General features: G+C 40.4%; 1 protein-coding gene across 9 annotated transcripts in view; it reads left to right on the forward strand.

The window, feature by feature from the left end:
• Window positions 1–13181, forward strand: part of LOC125464774 (serine/arginine repetitive matrix protein 3-like) — a 693195-nt gene that overhangs the window by 222308 nt on the left and 457706 nt on the right. For all 9 annotated transcript variants that reach the window (XM_059655503.1, XM_059655504.1, XM_059655501.1 and 6 more), the window contains exon 3: window positions 2273–2350. The gene's annotated coding sequence lies outside the window, so the exon portion shown is untranslated. The remainder of the gene's footprint in view (window positions 1–2272; window positions 2351–13181) is intronic.

Here is a 13181-nt window from a genome sequence, read left to right on the forward strand (position 1 = left end):
GGTACAATACGTGGAATCTTATTTCTCATTTTGTAAATTTGGTCATTCTGGGAATGTTGATCACAACATAGAAATATAAGAGATAACAAAGTGTGGAGCTGGATGAACACAGCAGGCCAAGCAGCATCTTAGGAGCACAAAAGCTGACGTTTCGGGCCTAGACTCTTCATCAGAAAAGGGGGAGGGGTAGAGGGTTCTGAAATAAATAGGGGAGAGGGAGGGAAGCAGATCGAAGATGGATAGAGGAGAAGATAGGTGGAGAGGAGACAGACAAGTTAAAGGGGCGAGGATGGAGCCTGTCGAGGTGACTATAGGTGGGGAGGTAGGGAGGGGATAGGTCAGTCCGAAGACAAGAGAGTTACATTGGGAGAGAGATCCCCTGAGGTTAGTCCGGAGGGAGGAGAGTAACTTCTTCAGGTTAGGTATCCCTGGAAGAGGCTTCGCAGTGAGGTCAAAATTGTATCAGAGATAATGGGAACTGCAGATGCTGGAGCAGGTCTAGAAGTCTGGCTTCAAGTCCTGCTTGCTCCAAAGGTGTGTAATAACATGTCTGAGCGAGGTGATGAGAAATTATCTCGTTTGTGTTTTTAGGGTTCTTGTGGTGCAGTGGTAGCATCCCTACCTCTGAGTTAGGAGGCCCAGGTTAAAACCTCAACTGTTCCATAGGTGTGTAATAATATCCCTGAACATAAATTTGACAAATTATACCTTTAACAAGTTTGAGTTAAGAAGGGTGAGAGAAAAGAACCAGAGAATGAGAGAACAGATACCTAAATGTCTTTGTGGAAAGTAACAATAATTATTAGAGTGACTGAAAATTTTGAAAATTTTCATCGGAGAGAGTCAGTGTGGATTTGTAAAGATAGGTCATGCCTGACAAACTTGATTGAATTTTGAAGAGATGACTAAAATGCTAGCTGGAATATGCTGGATAAAGTTATCTAAATAGACATCTAGAAGGCATTTGATAAAGTCTCTATACAAGCAATGGTGAAACTCGTGGGATTAAAAGGAAATTTTTGAATTGGCTATGAAATTAGCTGAGCAGCAGGAGACAAAAAGTAGAGATGATGGACAGAACTTAAGTTGGCAGGATCTATGGTGGAACTTAAAAATAATCAGTAAATGTTTTAGCCTTGCAAATAATGGGACAGAAAGCTGCAGGCTTGGGACCTTATAGAAGATCTGGGTTCAAGTCCCATCTGTCCTCGGGCTGTATGTCTGAATAAAATGATTAAAATATATCATACTCCTTTGGGGTTCTGCAGTGAATTTGAAAATGAGTGATCTTGAGTTCAAAGCTCACCAGAGTTGCAAAGGGCTCCCACCTCAGGAAAGAAACCATTTAAAATCAAAGAATTGGGAATTGCATCTCCAGCGGGATTTACCTGCTCACAATATGTGGAATATCAGCTGGTTATCAATAACACACTGTTCCACCAAAAAGATATGTTCAAGACTTCCTGGAGACATCTACAAGCAAAGCACATGATCAATTATGTCATCAGAAAGTGTTGGAAAAGTTCAGCAGGTCTGGCAGCATCTGTGGAGAGAGAAACTGAAGGTCTGTGAAGGGTCTCTGGACCTGAAATGCTCACTCTGTTTCTATCTCCACAGAGGCTGCCAGACCTGCTGAGTTTTTCCAGCAATTTCTGTTTTTGTTTAAGATTTCCAGAATTCGCAGTTTTTCATTTTTTAAAAAATCAATTACATCATCAGCAGCATTTCCTCTAATTTTCTTCCTGCCTGCATTGACCTCTGAGGCCTGAACAGCAGTATAGCCGCATGGCTTAAAGCAAATTTTGTCATTGTTAAATCCCAAGACCAAAAGGATTTTCTCATTACCAAAGTGATGACTGGTGCTGATGATTGCTGGACGGACCATTGGCTTACTCGCTACTGCAAATCTCTGTGTTTCTATATTTCTGAGCTTGGAAGGGAAAGAAGTAGAGTATATGCTAATAAAGCTGGAGAAGTATCAATTTGGCATAAAGACTGGCTTGGGCAATTTGGGCCAAAGTTCTGTTTCTGTGCATTAAAATTCTATCTAAATGTTTCTCCCAAGTAGGTTGGTTGGAAAATACTTTGCAACAGAAGCATAAGAGTATTAAACTTGCAACTTACATTAGCAAGTTAGTATTTAGTATTCTAAGTAATGTAGATATTGAACTGATTCTTGTACCCAGCATGTTTTTCTTTCTTATATAATCCTATGTATATATATATATTTTTTATATAATCCTACTTTTTTCTCCAATGCATTATTTTTTAGGATAAAATGAAGTATAACGTCTAGTCTATGCCCGTGCTGCTTAAGGGACCGTCATACAGGAAGGTTAACCTTTGGAAGGTAAGACTGTCCCTTTTAGTTTTTTTTACCTTGATTAGTGATGGTTCTGCCTGCATCCATACTTAAGGTTCCAAACTCTGGGTGTCTGCACTCAAAAATCATGATATTTCAACATGACATTAGTATTTAACAAAGATTCATTACAGTTATAAACATTTTCTGTGTAAATATCTGGTTGGATCACAGATACTGCCCTTTGCAAGTTAAGATTCAGGGTCACTGAGAATGTTTTAGGCCTGGATCCATCTATGAACACTGTTTATATTTTCAGGAAACCCTCAAAACCACCACTGGTGGTCATATTGAGAACTACCAACATGCCCTCAATGAGAGTGTTAGTTTAATTGTCATCTGTTGTGGGAAAACCTACCTGTCCATGCTGCAATAGCTATTATGGCATCCTTTATTAAATCAGAATTCAGATACAGTCCCCACTGTTTTATGGTGAGTTGTGTTTGTGTTAACACAATTTATCTCAGATACATGATGACCAGTTAATTACTGTAATGCCATTATAATAAAACAAAATGTTCATTCTATTCTCAGTTTTCAGTTCAGTTCTTTCACTTTACATTCTGACCTTTGAATTTATTTAATTCTGTCAGTGCTCAGTACAAACTGTATCCTGCAATATTTAGATATGTTGCAAGGATTTAAGTACTCAAATAGTAATGGAACATTGACAAATTGCTACTAACATATTTACTAATGTTTGTTCTTGTATTCAGTACATTTCATGAGGTACAAAATAATGAGTAATTACAGTTGGTTCTACTCGAAACAAACAGGGCATTTGAGTTTCCATACCTAACAACTTTGAAATTGACATTAAAGCAAAATGGGTGTTATGGCTGTGTGAGTGACTGTTCATTTTAGACTTGGTGTTTAAGAGATAGGGACTGTAATAAATATACACCACAATGATGACCTGTTGAGAGCGTAAGGAGCATCTTTGACTCTGGTGCATGTACCAGTCACCGACCATTGGGTTGCCCTACTGTAGAATTTCCTCCTGGAACTTTTGGCTGCTCTCATCACCTTTTATATCCTACAAGAAATCTATGTTTTCATCTTAGCCTTAGATAATAGCTCTTTCTTTCCTTTGCAATCAGTTTATAACTTTGAAGCATTTTGTTTCTCTGTTGAAACAAAACAAACCTATGAAAATGATTTCATCAAGAATCAACTTAAACAACATACAAAATGTTGTGATACAGTATTGATTACTATTTATGTTTTGAGGCATAAAATTAAATATAGCTTTGCCAAGATATAAATTTACAGTCTTGCTGCAGGAAACGTGCTTTTACTAAAATAATACGAAACAAAGAACTGTGAACGCTGGAAATCTGAAACAAAAATAGAAATAGCTAGAAAACTCAGCAGGCCTGCCAGCACCTGTGGAGGGAAAGCAGAGTTAATGTTTCGAATCTAGTGACTTTTCTTCAGAACAGACCAGCTGAGTCTCTCGAGCACTTTATATTTTCATTTCAGATGCATTTACTAGCCGGTGGGTTTTCTCATTATTATTATTATTTGGTGTCTTTACATTCTTGCTGCTTTTTGCTTCAGTGAAAATGAGAACTAAATGCCGACAACCCATACTGGCTGACTTTGCACCAAGTGAGTTTATAAGACTGGAAATTATTCCTTGGCTGAAAGAAAGAAGAAAAATCAGACTGGTGGAGAAATGTCTCCTGTCAATAATTTTACCTCAAAGCACCAGTGACAAATGGGAAAATTGATAGCAAGATGCATCCGCTCCAAAACATTCATAGAATCATAGAATCCCTACAGTTGGGAAACAGGCCCATTGGCCCAACAAGTCCACACCGACTCTTAGAGCATCTAATTCAGACCCTTCCCCTGTAACCCACCTAATCTACACCGCCCTGAACACTACAGGCAATTTAGCATGGCCAATCCCCCTAGCCTGCACATCTTTGGACTGTGGGAGGAAACCGGAGCACCCGGAGGAAACCCACGCACACATACGGAGAATATACAAACTCCACACAGACAGTTGCCCGAGGGTGGAATCGAACCTGGGTTTTTGGCGGTGTGAGGCAGCAGACAATTGCAGTTGTTCATTAGCTCGGCAGGCTGGTTGCTCTGTGGTGTGCGGATGTTTCATTACCCTTCTAGGCAACATCATCAGTGCAACCTTTAATCAAAGTGTTGTTGTTATTGCTTCCTTCTGGATTTGTATGTTCCTCTGTGATCATTTTGTTGCTTCCTGTTCTGTTGTTTCAGCAGCAGTCTGTAAACAGGGTCTATTTCTATGTATTTGTTAATGGAGTTCCGTGTTGTGAGCCAGGCTTCCAGAAATTCCCTTGCATGATTGGTGTTCACTTGTCCCAGTCGAACTGATGGCCTTTATTGTCTGTGTGTATTGAGACAAGTGAATATTGGTCGTGTTTCTTTTTACTGTCCTACATCAAAAATATATCAGAAAAGACTACCTGACTCGTAAGACTGCATTTGATCATGATTGCATGCAAACCGACAGCAACACTGTGCCAAATGTTATCAAAGGCTAAAGAACCCATACTGACAGTAAACAAGACCAACGCGATGTACAGAATATCATGCAGCAAGTGCAATAAACATTACATTGGACAAATAAGGAGGAAATTGATGACCAGGATACCATAAACACCAGCTGGCAGTAAAAAGACACAACCAATATTCACTTGTCTCGAACACACAGACAATGAGGGCCATCAGTTCGTCTGGGACAAAGTGACCACACTGGGACAAGTGAACACCAGACATGCAAGGGAATTTCTTGAGACCTGGTTCTCAACACGGGTCTCCATTTGCAAACATAGAAATAGACCCATGTACAGATCACTGCTAAAACAACAGGACCAGAAGTAACAAGACTATCACACCAGAGGATTGTATAAATCCGGGAGGAAGCAGAACACAAATGCTTTGATTAGAGGTCGCACTGATGATGTTGCCTGGAAGGCTAAAAAAATGTCTGCATACCACAGAACAGTTAGCTCAGCGAGCTGTCAAACAACTGCATCCATAACCCGAGCTACAAATTTTTCGATAAGACATTTGTACAATTAAAATAAACAACATAATTTTTTCACTATTGATCTAGGTCAACCTTACATTCTGTTTTGAAATACTGGAGCAGGTAAAAATATTACTGGTAGCATTTTGTAATTCTGATTAACTGTACTGAAAATAATTGATGTATTAAAATATGCTACTTTATAATGTCATCTATTTTTAAAGAAGTGCAGTTCAATTAAAATAAACTGCAAGATTGCTGGTTCTGAATACCTTGCAAAGTTGAATTCAGTGCAGAAGAGAAATGGAGATAATTGGACACTAGGGACTCTTACAAGTCTTGCTGAAGAAAAAATTGAGCTGACCCAAATAGGATCAGTTCAGATGAGATGGGTTAAAATTGAGTCTTGTAATCAAGTAGCCTGTGGAAAGTAGCTCAAGAGGAATGGATTTTATGTACAAGATCGTGGGGGAATGATGGCCAAGTAACTGCATACCTTTGTGACATCGGTGTCATACTTTACATTGGATTTGCCTTTTCACTAATTTTTCATGTTTTTTTCCATGCTGTAATCTCTATCAATGAAATTGTTCTAAATCCATCTGCATGATCACTAACTTGACTTTATTTGAAGGAATTTGATCTATTTTATGATAAGGGAATTACCTATAATTTACCTATTACTTCTCAAACAATGGCTTGAGTTGCTGCAAGACTTGCGTGTCAGCCACATTTCAGATGAAATTAAACATTGGCTTTTGAATTCCAAACTTTTTAAGTGTTAAATATCCAGTGCTGTAACATAGTACTGTGGAGGTTGTGGGCAGACTAGTGGTACCTGCAAGTGAAAAGAGAGAGAAAGAGAGAGTGTCACGGCCCACAGTTAGAAGCGGTGCGCAATAGGTAACACAAAAAGAAGGGTTAATATGAGAGATATTGCAGACAGTAGTGAGAGTGACAGAGTATGAAGGTGGATGTAAATGTGAGTATGAGGTCGGAGACGAGAGTGTGGCACTTATCGCTGCATAGCGGAGAAGGTTATTGAACTTCTTATGGTGCTACAGTTTGTTCCTCCAGACTGTGGAGATGACACCGACCTGAGTGGTAACCTTGGACCAGATTGCCAGGGTCTGGTGTCATGGCCTCCTCTGCCAACCCTCCAGGAAGAGGATTACTCCTCATTGCATCACCCCTTGATTAGGACTTCCAGGTCTCTGTTCGAGAATCGTGCTACCATCTTCTCCTATTCTGACAACTTTAGGTCCTACCTGTTAATGAGAAGAACAAGATGGTGACAAGATGGGGCCAGCATTGAAAATGAAGGATACCACAGGGATGGGCTATGTTAGGTCTCACGTCAGAAATCTCTTTAGGAAACTCGATGTAACTTGGACTTAGCCAAAAACATAAAAGATTCAGCCCATAGACTCATAGCTATTTACAACTCAGTCGGAGGCCATTCAACCCATTGTATTCACCCCAATTAACTCCGATTTGCTGTCACCAATCCCATTCACCAGTTTTTAGCCCATAGCTCTGGAGATTATGGCATTAAAAGTAAATATGTAAATATTGCTTGAATGTTATTAGAGTGTCTGACTCAACTACCCTATGGGTAACAACTTTGCCCCCAACTCTCACTTTAGTATTCTACCTCTCATTTTAAATCTAACATACCCCCCCTTATTGCTCTCTCTACTAACTATTAAAACATGACTTTTCAATCGCCCTGTCTATGCCCCTTATAATCTTATCCACCTCTTTCAGATACCCCCTGAAATTGCACTGCTCTAAAGAAAACAGCCCTAGCCAATCCAATCTTTCCTGGTTCCAGCCCAGGGCCCATCCTGTCAAATCTTCTCTCTGTACCCTCTGTATTGTAGTAACATCCTTCCTATAATATGGAGATCAGAACTGCATGTGGCCTAACCAGCATTTTATACAGCTCCTTCAGAACCACCTTCCTGTTTTATTCTATGCCTCAGTTAATAAGGCAAGTGCTCCATGAGCCTTCTTAGCCACATAATCTACTTGCCCTGCTGCCTCAGGGATCTGTGGATATGCACATTGAGGTGCCAGTAATCTTTAATCCTTTCCAGGGTCTTATCATTCATGGTATAATCCCTGGCCTTGTTAGTCCTCCCCAGTTGCATTACTTCACCCTTATCTAGGTTGAATTCTATCTTCTAGTGCTCGGCCCGGCTGACCAGTCTGCTGTTATCCTCTGGTTTATGGCTATCCTTCCCAAATTTTACACCCTGCCATTATCTTAAATATAGATATCATGCTATATATATTTAATAAAGTCTACATTATTAATCTGCAGAACAAACAGCAAGGGCTCCAAGACTGAGCCTTATGAAATCCCAATGGAAACAAGCTTTCAGTCCCAGACTGTATCCCCTATCATCACACTCTGCTTCTTGATTTGCAACCAATTTTAGATTCAGCGTACTACTTTTCCTTGGATCCCAAAGCCTCATCCTTTCTTGGCCAGTCATCCATGAGGGAAGTTAGCAATAGCCTTTCCAGATCACATCAAATGCATTACACCCTCATCAACACTTCTGGTCACCTCCTCAAAAGAATTGATCAAATTAGTCGAACAAATGCATGCTGACTATCCCCGATTAATTAATGTCTCTCCAAGTGCTGATTCTCCCTGTCAGAATTCTTTCTAATAACTTTGTCACAATCAATATCAAGCTGACTAACCTGTAATTTCTTGGATTATCCCTTCCTACCTTTTATAATATTTGGACAACGTTGGTAGTCCTCCAGCCAACTGGCATCGTACGGTCATAGAGGATTTAAAAATTATTGCCAGGGTTCCTTGATATTTCCTCCCTTGCTTCCCTCAATAGTCTAGGATACATTTCATCCTAGCTACAGATTTATTCACTTCTAAGGCTGCTAAACTCACTAGTACCCCCAATTTTCCCTGCCAATTTTCTTAATATTTTACAGTCTTCCAGCCGAATGCCTTTCTCTGCATCTTATACTTCCACGTACGTATTATTTCGGTTATCACTCATGGGGTCTTTATTTTCTGTAGTTATTCTCTTACTCTTTATAAGTTTATATAAAACGCTTCGGATTTTCTTTATTCTGCCAATGCTTTCTCATGTACTCTTTTTTGCTTTTCTAATTTCCTTTGTAAGTTTCCCCTGTACTTTTTTTCTCCTGTATGGACTGTGCATAATGAGCCCTTGGTATTTGCAAGAAGCTGAACTTTTATTCTTAACCTGAAGCCTTATGTCCCGTGATCGCCAGGGTTCTCCAGTTTTGCTCCCATCTTTGACTGTGCAGGAATATATATCCACCTTGAAAATCTCCCACAGTTCTGACACAGTTTCAACTGCATGTGGCTGCTCCATTCGAATCAAATTTTATCTTCTCTTAGTAAAATTAACCTTTCTCCAGTTTAATTCATATCTTTTTCTGTAAGTATTCTAAATTTAACCGGGTTATGGCCACCATCTTCAAAATACTCCTCTACTATTGATATACCCTCCATTTGCATGGGCTCATTTCTGAATATTAGACCCAGAACTGCCTCCTCCTTTGTGGGGCTTTCATTGTAGTGGCTGGAAAAGTTTCTCAGATGAGATTTAAGGACTTTATTCTCTCCCTGTCTTTCACATTAGAACTATCCAAGTTAATGTTTGGATGGTTAAAATCCTCTAGTATTACTGCCTTATTGTGCTTACACTACTTTGGAATTTGATTCCATTTTTGATTCTTGATCTCACCCTGACTATTTGGAAGGCTAATATATGCCCAAGATTGTGTTTGCCTCTTTTGTATTTCTTCCTTCTACCCAAATGGCCCCATTTGTCCTTTGAAGACATTACTGCTATGATTGATTCCCTGATCAATATTGTGACATTCCTTCTCTTCCAACCACCCCTGTATCTCGTCTGAATATCCTTTAATCAGAAATTTTAAGCTGCAATCCTGACAGTGTTTCAGCATAGTCTTTACATTAGCTATGATATCATTCTCATACATGTCTGTCTGTGCCTTCAGCTCATTTATCTCATTCCTCAGGCTGCTTACATTAAAATATATTAGATATTGCCTTGCTAAACTCACTTCTTTCTTATCTAGATTATGTTTATACTGCCTTCCAGTCTCACTTATTCATGTATTAACTTCTAATTCCATTTCAGCTTCTCTCCCCTCTGAAGTACTTGTCAGGATTTCAGTCCCTGTCACTCTAGTTTAAATCGACCTCAAAAGCATTGCCAAACTTCACCCATTCCTTTTCAAACTTAATATGTATAACTTGTGCAATTCCCATTTCTGCTAGAAACAATCACAAGAACTCAGGAACCCAAAGCTGTCCCTGTTGTGCTACCTCTCCAGTCACACATTAACCTACTCTTTCATTTTATTCTTACATTCACTATTGCCTGACATCAGGGGTAACCTGGATCCTTTGAAGTCCTGCTTTCAGATTTCCTACCTACATCCCTAAAGTTAGCTTGTAGTACCTAATTTCTCTTTCTTTCTATGTCATTGGTGCTAACGTGGACCACAACCTCCAACTGTTCACCCTCTCTCTTCAGAATTCCCTATAGACATTCAGTAAGACCCTTGACCTTGGCGCCTGAAGGCAACAAGGCAGCCTTGGAGACATACTCCTGTTATGAATGAATCCCCGACCAGAATTGCTCTTTCGCTCTTGTTCCTTCCTGTCTTGACAACCACCACACCTCCACCCTAAAAGCAGCTGGCCACCCACACAGCTGAGACCTTTGCTGTGGCCAGGGTCCACAGAGGAATTGTTGCTCTCAATAATTTCAGGGCTGAAGATGGTTTACAAGCGAGATGTCCACCAGGGAGTTTCCTCACTACATGCCTGATCCCTTTCTTCTGACCTGCTGTGCTTGAACTTTGTTAGACTGTAGGTGACCATGTACTGAAACATGCTGACCATGAACTTCTCGGCCTCCTGAATCCACCATAGTGTTTCCCAGCTGCCATTCAAGTTCCAGAACCTGGGAGCTCAAGCTGCTGCAAGTGGAGGCACCTCCCACTCACTATCAGGACCGTTTAGGAATTTTCACATTGTGCGGGATGTGCAAGTGGGCGTGTGTTCCCCAACCATACCTTAACTAAACAGAATATGTGTGTGCTCTTTCTTTTATTTTACCCTTACTCATAGAAAGATCTTATTCATGCTTGTGTCCTGAGTCCAACTCAGGTGTGCTGGCAGTATGTCTGCTTCTCTGCAAAGGTCCCCATCTTGTCTGCTTTTCTTAGTGATGCTGATAGCTTGAAACAGAATTGTCACATTAACTGAGATGCTTAACTGAGATTGCCTGTCATAGGATCCTGTCACACACTCTTCTCCCATGAGAGGTGTAAAAGTAGAGAAGAATGAATGGGAGATGGGGAAAGGCTGCATTCAGCTTCAAGGACCTGTCCCTGGAGGTGATGACGTAAGCAGCCGGGGCACAGAGAAGGTTTTGTTCCAGTGGGTGAAAGGCTGAGGTCAGGCAGCTTCATCAAGTGAGTCTGACTAGATGTGGCTGATGTGAGAAGCTAATGTGGGGAGCAATGGATGTGGATCCCATGCAGAGGGTAATTCAGTTACTTCTTGAGATCTGGCAAAGTGAGTATCATGTAACTGTCACTCTCACTATCTCAGGGGTATTCTGAGGCACAAAATTTGCCATCTCAGACAATTGGTTTCCCATGGTCTACCTTAACTCTCCATCTCCCAATATGGAACTGTTGCATACCTTCAATGTGGATCCTGTAATATAGTGATTTGGAATGGAAAAACGTCACAAAAATTTCAACAACAGGTGAAGTTAGCTTTTTCACGTGGCTACTTTGCAGTAAATAGACAACTGGTATTCTCCAGTAACAAAAATAATGTTCTGCCAACCACACAAATGAATAATTTGGTATATGAGTTCCAGAGCTGATGTGATGTTAGGTTTGTGGGTCATAGGTCCCATTGACTGGTGGATAGTATTAAACAGCACATAACCTTGACTGTCTGCAGTGCGCAGCATACCAACTGTGCTCAACCAGCCTGTACTACACACCTCAGAACTCTGTGTCCAACATTAAATGTGTTTCTGCTATTGGACAGCATTGCCTAAATAATCTTGAGCGTGTGAAGAATTGAACTAAAAACTAGTTCTAAGTTATCAGTCGGGCTCACAATGTGATTCATTTGTATATGCTAGAGACTACATTTATTCACACACATCAGCCCTGTTCTATGCAGAGAAAAGGAGTTTGTGCACAAATTGCATCTTTTGCACTGAGTAAAACAGTTTGGAGGCTCCACTATCTGCAACATGCTTGTAACGATGCTGTTACTCATGAGATTTGATCCATCTGGTTTAAAAGTAATTGGTTAACCATGACAGTTAACAGTACCTCCATCGTCTTCATGCCAACTATAGTTCAGCAACTCTACATCCTCTTCCAGTACTGTAAAAATTGTTGCTTCCTTCTAAACCTTTTACCTCGCACATTGTCCTCATAGATGCAAGATGAAAAACTTCAACTTCATGTCTCCTTTTAACAACGCCTGCAACCTCTCAACTTATGTGCCTCTGTCCGAAGGAACAACCATAGTCTGAATGATCCTAACTCACTCATTTTCTCATGGCAGTAAAAAGAGTGTATAACTCCTGGGCGAAGTAATGAAGTAGGGAAAGCATTGGTCATCCTGACAGCAATGGCACAGGGGATTCTGGAAATCAGCACGGTGGGAGCAGTACAGATTATGACTTATGAGAGAAGGTAATGGTACCAAAACAAAGGCTGAAGCTCTGGCAAAAGCTGTCACTTACGTTATCACCCAAATGTAGCACTAATGAATGTGTCTTATCTCTCACAAGGCCATTGCTGGAGGCACACCAAGAGATGAGGAACAATACGTTGCAATACTTAGAAGAGGAACATCAATCTAATGAAGCAGTGCCCTGTGACTTATGAACATCTTCCAACAGCTCGGATACACTCTCCTCTTTGCCTCACTTGTACCTGAGTCACAGATAGAATGGCTGGCACAAGATGTAGAACACTTTACATGTGAACAAAATCAGTAGGCAGGGGGTATGGGGAAGATTTGCTACCAGGGGCTTGAGGACATCAACAGATGTTATTTAGACACAGATGCTGAACCTCAGCTGTTTTACACTACGTGGGTACTTAAAGGAAATGTGTGGCTGTCTGTCAGAATTTGTCTTGCTCAACCTCAGGCTGGAGTCTATGACTGCAATGTATTTGACGTTTGAGTACACGACTGCCTCCATTGAACAAATGGCCAAATTAATGGAGAGTTTGATACAGTACATCAATCAACGCACAAAGGTGCATAACAATGATTTAAATTGAATGGTAGTGAAGTTGAGAATCTATGATCGAATAATTGCCTTACCGGTTAAATGTTACTTTCATAAGCAGCTCTTCTGCTGTTGATTAGCAGAGAAATGCACATTATTCCTTTTTGGGGACCCTGGTATGAATCCCACCATGTCAGATTGTGAGGTTTGAATTCAATAACATCTGGACAAAAAGTCTGACAATGATCATGAAACTGTTGTCAATTGTTGGAAAAACCAGTCCAGTTCACAGGTTTCCTTTAGCGAAGAAAACTGTCATCCTTACCTGGTCTGGCCTACATGTGACTCTAGACCTAGCAATATAGTTGATTCTTAACTGCAGTCTGGGCAGTTAGGCATGGGTAATAAATGCTGGTCTGGACAGTGCATCCTGTAAACAAATGTGAAAAACAATTCCTGAGAGAGAAAAGACAGGCAAGAACAATTA

This window comes from Stegostoma tigrinum, chromosome 27 (genome assembly GCF_030684315.1).
Source record: "Stegostoma tigrinum isolate sSteTig4 chromosome 27, sSteTig4.hap1, whole genome shotgun sequence".
Taxonomy (NCBI): Eukaryota; Metazoa; Chordata; class Chondrichthyes; order Orectolobiformes; family Stegostomatidae; genus Stegostoma; species Stegostoma tigrinum.